General features: G+C 46.9%; 1 long non-coding RNA gene across 1 annotated transcript; it reads left to right on the plus strand.

Annotated features, from left to right (window-relative positions):
* Positions 1 to 627: 627 nt before the first annotated feature.
* Positions 628 to 4,293, plus strand: LOC125405135 (uncharacterized). The gene is made up of 3 exons (XR_007233479.3): positions 628 to 903; positions 2,012 to 2,181; positions 2,410 to 4,293. It is a non-coding gene; the product is annotated as an uncharacterized LOC125405135 (long non-coding RNA).
* Positions 4,294 to 6,167: the final 1,874 nt, after the last annotated feature.

Here is a 6,167-nt window from a genome sequence, read left to right on the forward strand (position 1 = left end):
ATATATTGAATCCAAACCTTGCAGATTCGGCTAGTCCAGCCAGCCAGGCTGCACCAGGGATCCCCTGTGTCCACTCCCCAAGTGCTGAGATTTCAGGTAGCTCGCCATCTTTGACTGGTATTCACATGGGTTCTGTGAAACAGACTCCTTTCCCCATCCTTCTGTGGCAGTCCCTTCATCCTCTGAGACATCTGCTCAGTCCCACGTTCTGCTTCTCTTCAATGCGAACATCGGCGAGAACTAGTTCAAGCCAGTTTCCCACTATGTCTGCAAATTGGAGCTCAGGTCGCCGAGGAACCTGATTGGTTTTGTCCGCTCAGTGATTCCTCAGGCCTGGTCTCCACTTCGGTCCCCTGGCCTCTCCCATCTCATCTTTCCTTTAGCACCTGTGCGTTGTCACCTGTCACATGCCAGCTCTCCAATGCCAGTCGTGATCACTTCTTCCCCTACGTATTTCATATCGCAACAGTAAGTGGCAGATGCGTTCACATTAGCAGCCTGGTATCAGCCAAGAAGGGAATGTCTGAACCCTGAAAAGTAGCCAGCACTGTACCCAGAGCTCTCTCTCCAGAGAGCTGGCTGTTAAACAGTGACCAGCCCTTGGCTATTTATAGCCACCTCTTTAAAAGGTCACCTAGCAGCCCTCTGAGGAGATAACACAGTTCAGCTACATGGCGCTTATTGTACGCCAGGAACGGGGCGCTTTTCCCATTTGGCCTTTTAGAGACAAGGAAAACAAGCAGAAAGAATGAAGCTGTCCAGTGACCCACAGTTCGCTCATAATTCAACATCCAGCAGCCGGGCTTCCGCAGCGTTTTTTGCCCCCACAATGTCCTGCTGTTGCTTTACCTCAGCTCCAACTAACAACTAGGCAACCACCTTTGGAGCCCAGCATCACTGCAGGTGAGCCATTCAGCTCGTGGGAACACTTGCAAGCCCTCATTCATCATCGGAACCCCTGCCGCCTGGAGCCCAGCTCAACCTGGCCGGTTGGGCTTGTGGAATTTAGGTATCCTCGCAGATCCACTGAGCAAATGCATAGCTCCCTAGCCTATTCTTCGCAATCTTTAGCTTCCGACGGAGCGCTTTTCAGAGTTGCAGTAGACTTGGGGGGAAATGGTGGCACATTGTGAGTTGCCGGAATCACTCTCAAACATCCAGAGCGAACTTTTGTATTTTAACAAGGGGAAGGAATCTGCGGGTGCTGCCCTCCTCCTGCTCCTGGGGTTTGCGGTGGTTCAAGTTCCTGCCTAGGTTTCGGGAGTACTTCTATTACTGGTGGAGCTTCTGAGTTGCTGCAATATGATGGACGCCATTTGACCTCGGCAATGATCCGTTTGCAGAGCAAAGTGTCTTGAGACCTAAGAGTTCGCATAGCGCCCGGAAACTGGCCAGCAGGATGCTGCGTGTACACTTTAGCTGCAGGCTCTGAGCTCCTGCCGTGCTTTCTCCCTGGTGGGGGCAGGGAGCACCCTTGGCTGCTGCTTCTGTGCTCTCAGATCAGCGGGAGGTGCAGCTGTGGGCTGGTTGCTAAGGTGCGCTTGCTAAGATGCGCTGGAGTTTGTCAGTTCAGCTTTGACCCAGGAATAAACGCTTCACCAAGAACGGAAGAGAATAAAGCCTCTTAGGAGGAATGGGGGTTAGATAACCGTACAACCACAATCAGCACTGAAAGGAAGTTTATGTTTCATACCTGCCAAGTTCTGTAACCCTCCGGGAATTCCCTTTATTTCATACATGTCTTAGAAACTTCAAGATTCTATCCAGTTTAGAATTTCTTTTGATTTTCCAAATCCTCTGAGTCACTCCTGTGACAAGCAGGGATGCTGGGGCCCTGTCAGCAGAAACTCTGACCTTTTCTGAAGGCGCCTGTGAGGGCAGAAATCTCTGACCATAGAAATGAAGGAGAGAAAGGGAGGGATGGAGAGAAGGGGATGTTTTTAATGACTGAACGGAATGCTTCATGGGGGTTCCCAACCCATATCCTTCATTTTCTTTTCTGTGGTTTCAGTTATACCCATTTAAATTTGATCTAAAAAAAAAAAAAAAAAAAACTAACTGGAAGATTTCAGAGGGAAGTGGATGTCAGAAGGCCAATAATACTCTAATGCTACATCACCATCCCTACGTCACCTCATCACACAAATACTGCAAGACATCACAACACCACGTGAGCACCAGGTGAGCAGAGCACAAAATAGAGGGAGAGAGGAGAGAGAATGTCGCCCACTTTCTAGTGTTATAACAGTTCCATTTAGCTACTGTTAGGTTTTTGTGCATGTGTAGGAAACATAGGCATAGAGAAGCCATCATATATATTGGACAGGTGCTATCTGTGGTTCGGGTACCCCCTGGGGGTCTTAGACTCTCTCTGTCCTGTCTACCATTTAGGCTGTCCTTCCTTTCCAGGTTCAGAGCTACAAGGGAATGAAGGAGCGGAATGCTTCTCAGTCCCCACCCCTCCCTAGAACTGGCGGAAAAGTGGAGGACTGAGCACCTGTGTCTCTAGGGAGAGAGACGCTGAGAAGCGTGGAAGATTTGGAACCTGACAGGCAGCAGCCCCGGGCTCCTGTGGCTACTAACCAGCAGGGATGAGATAAGGAAGGAAAATGAGCTTGCAGTTGAGGCCTCTGTCACCAGATCTCCCTCTTAGCCATCTGAAACGTTTGTATTCCTCTAGATAGACGCACGTGCTCTCCTTTTGTGGCCCCCACAGGGCTAATGCCACACTTGAGCATTTTTTGAGGCCATTTTTCTTTCCCGTGTTTGTGAACAAAGAAGAAACTGAGGAAGACACGAACTTTGTGCTGCTTTTTTGTTTTCCAGCAGTGACTTGGAGATCAACGCCAGGTGCCCCTGTAGCACAGAAGCGGCTGTCACGCTTCCTGTTTCGTTCTTCTCACGTGTTCCCCCCCCCCTCCAGTATGTCCACCTCATGATGCTCTTGGGAAGTGAGATTCTGGCTGACACATGGCAGTGTTCCAGACTCCTGGCCATTAATTAATAACAGAGAACAGGACTGCCCTTTCATTACAGCCTGTGACCTGGGCTCTCCGGGACTAAGTGATTTGCATTCACCCCGCCCTCTGCCCCCAGCTCACCTGTTTCTGTAGTGTTTCTACAGTGTTTCTCAAGCAGCCCATGTGTTCTTGCTTTGTGTGTTTTAACAAAACACTGGGTTTTCTATTTCAAACCACTAGCTGTCTTCCCCGTCCACAGCCCTACAGCCTGCACCCCATAACCCTATAGCCTGCCCCTCATAATTTAATTATATAGCAAGATTTTATTACCTGGAATCACTGACCCAAGGGGAATGACCCATCTACACTTTTTCAGTCATTTTCAGTCAAGGAAGCAAGGTGTAGGAAGCCCAAGCAAAACATTCCAACTGATGCTAGAGTGGGAAGTGACATGTGGGAAGGCCCTGACAGGAGAGCGGTTCCTTGGGAGGGGAGACACATAGAAGATCTGAAGTATTCATAGTGTATTGAGCATGCCACAGGTCAAACCACCTCCATCAGCCTAGCCATGCCAATTTGGCATCAGAGCATAAAGTTCTGATTAGATGTAACGATTTCTTCTTATTCCCCTTAGAAGGAGTGGCCATCACCATCTGAGGGTGGCTCCTCCTCTTGGTGTTGGTTCTTTGTTCTGTTCTCTGACGGCTCCCTCAATAAGATCTCAGTTCCTATCAGGACAATGACACACTTCTGACCTCAACTCCAAGTTTGAAGTCTGTTGATTGGATGCACGGTAGCTCAGCGAGCCTCCTCCATGCCCGAAACAAATTTCCAGCTGCCTGCGCATGGCCGTTCTGATTTTCAGCCTCCTGAGACTCTTTAATACCGCTCAAGACCACTAAGCTAATTTTGTGACTCTCAGCTGCTCACTGCCACTCAAGACCAGAAAAGTCCCAGTCAGGGGCACACATGGGCTTCCGGCTCCCTTTCGTTCTCTATGGTGTCATCATTGTCTTCCAGATCTTATTCAGTCTTCTAATTGCTTTTTAGATTTGTCAATTACTTGAAAATAAATTAAGCTCATCAATTTTTTATATACTTTCAAAAATTCTTCAAAAGAGTCCTTAAAACTTTTCAACTTTAGGGCTGGAGAGATGGCTCAGAGGTTAAGATCACTGACTGCTCTTCCAGAGGTCCTGAGTTCAATTTCCAGTCAACCACATGGTGGATCACAACCATCTATAATGAGATCTGGTGCCCTCTTCTGGCTTGTAGAGATACATGCAGGCAGAATACTGTATACATAATAAATAATAAAGAAAAAACATTTCAACCTTTGGTTTTCATCTTTGATATTTCTTTTCTCTGCTACAAAGTGATGAACATATCATAAGATCAACATATAAAAAATGATTTTCTTTTTTTTTTAGGCAGAGGTAGGTGAATCTCTGAGGCCAGCCTGATCTACAAAGTTCCAGGACAGTCAGGATTACACAGGAAACCCTGTCTCAAAGAATCAAAACAAACAAACAAGCAAGTTTCTTAAAGCATAGATTTTTCTGGTTTTTCTTTTATGTTGTTATTTTTCCTTCCTTATTTATTTTTGAGAGAGGGTCTCATTGTGTAGCCCTGGTTGGCCTGGAACTTGCTATATAGACCAGGCTAGCCTCAAGCCCACAGGGACCTACCTACCTTCTGAGAGCTCGGGAGTAAAGGCATGTGCCATCATATCTGGCTAAAGCTTATATTTTTTTAGTTTTTATAAAAATAATGCAAGCTTTTAAAATGGCCATCACTACATTTAAGTGTTATGGCTGGAGAGATGGCTAAGTGGTTAAGAACTGTGCTTACTCTTGCAAGGACCCTGGTCTAGTTCCCAGAACCCACATGGCAGCTCATAATGTATGTACTCCCTGGTTCTAGGTGCCTGGTGCCCTCTCCTCCTACCCACAGGCACAGGGTATGCACATGGCATACATACAAACATGCAAGAAAACACTCATACACATAAAATAAAAATAGATAAATAAATCTAGAAGGAAGAGAAAAAGGAAAAGAAGGGGAGGAAGAAGAAAAGAAATAGCAGGAGAACTGGGCTCAGAATCTGACCTCGAGGTGTGGCACTCCGGCAGGCTGAGCACTTTGGACTGTCGGTGGTTGGGAGGGCCTCACACTGGATGATGAAAATGTGCTGTTCTGCTGTGTCAACAACTTAAGGTTTCAAATGCATCAGAAACCCACTAGATCCAAGAAGATCATCCTGAACTTTGTTCCTTTTCCTTTCTTTCTTTCTTTCTTTCTTTCTTTCTTTCTTTTTTTCTTTCTTCCTTTCTTTCTTCTTTCTTTCTTCCCAACAGATGAAGCCCGGTGTGAAAGACACTCTCCCTTTTCTAGAAAGAGAAGAAACTCATCCTCCAGGATGAGCTACTGAGACCCAGAGAGCTGTGCACGGTCCTTGGTAAGATAACAGCTGCTCTTTCAGCCCTCCCCACACGTAGTGGCTTCTATGCAACCAACTGGTCTTTGTTCAATTCAGTGTAATTTCCTGTTTTAACTGTTTACTGGGACCTTGTTCCTTTATGAGGACTCCTGTGTCGTGTGTCTTCGCTTCTTCTCTATTGATGCAACTGGAAAACATCATGGCCAAAGCCACTTTGGGAAGAAGTTTATTTTTGTTTAGGTTCCAGAGGGCTAAAAGTCCACCCCGGAGAAAGAGACATGGCAGCAAGCTGCAGGCTTGGCAGCTGGAGCTGCGAGCTGAGAGCTGACCCTTCTCAAGCACAGTGTGAAGAGGAGAAAGTGAACTGTAAGAGGCCCAAGGCCTTAAGCTCTCAAGGCCCACCTCCAGTGCCATATTTCATCCAGCAAGGCTGCAACACCTAAGCCTCCCCAAGCAGCGCCACCCGCTGCGAGCAAGTGTCCAAACACATAACCATATGGGGGACATTTTATTCAAATCATTTTCCACTCCCTGGCCGCCAAAGGCTTGTGGCCACATCATAACACAATATGCGTTTAGTCCAACTTCAAAAATCTCCCACAGTCTCAACACTGTTTGAAAGTCCAAAGTTCAATAGTTAAACACACTGGCTTCTCTTCCAGGGGACCTGGGTTCAATTCCTAGCATCTGCATGGCATCGCACAATTGTCTCTAGCTCCAATTCTAGAAACCCAACACCATCTTTTGGCCTCCACAGGTACCACACA

This window comes from Myodes glareolus, chromosome 15 (assembly GCF_982192425.1).
Source record: "Myodes glareolus chromosome 15, mMyoGla1.1, whole genome shotgun sequence".
NCBI classification, from domain to species: domain Eukaryota; kingdom Metazoa; phylum Chordata; class Mammalia; order Rodentia; family Cricetidae; genus Myodes; species Myodes glareolus.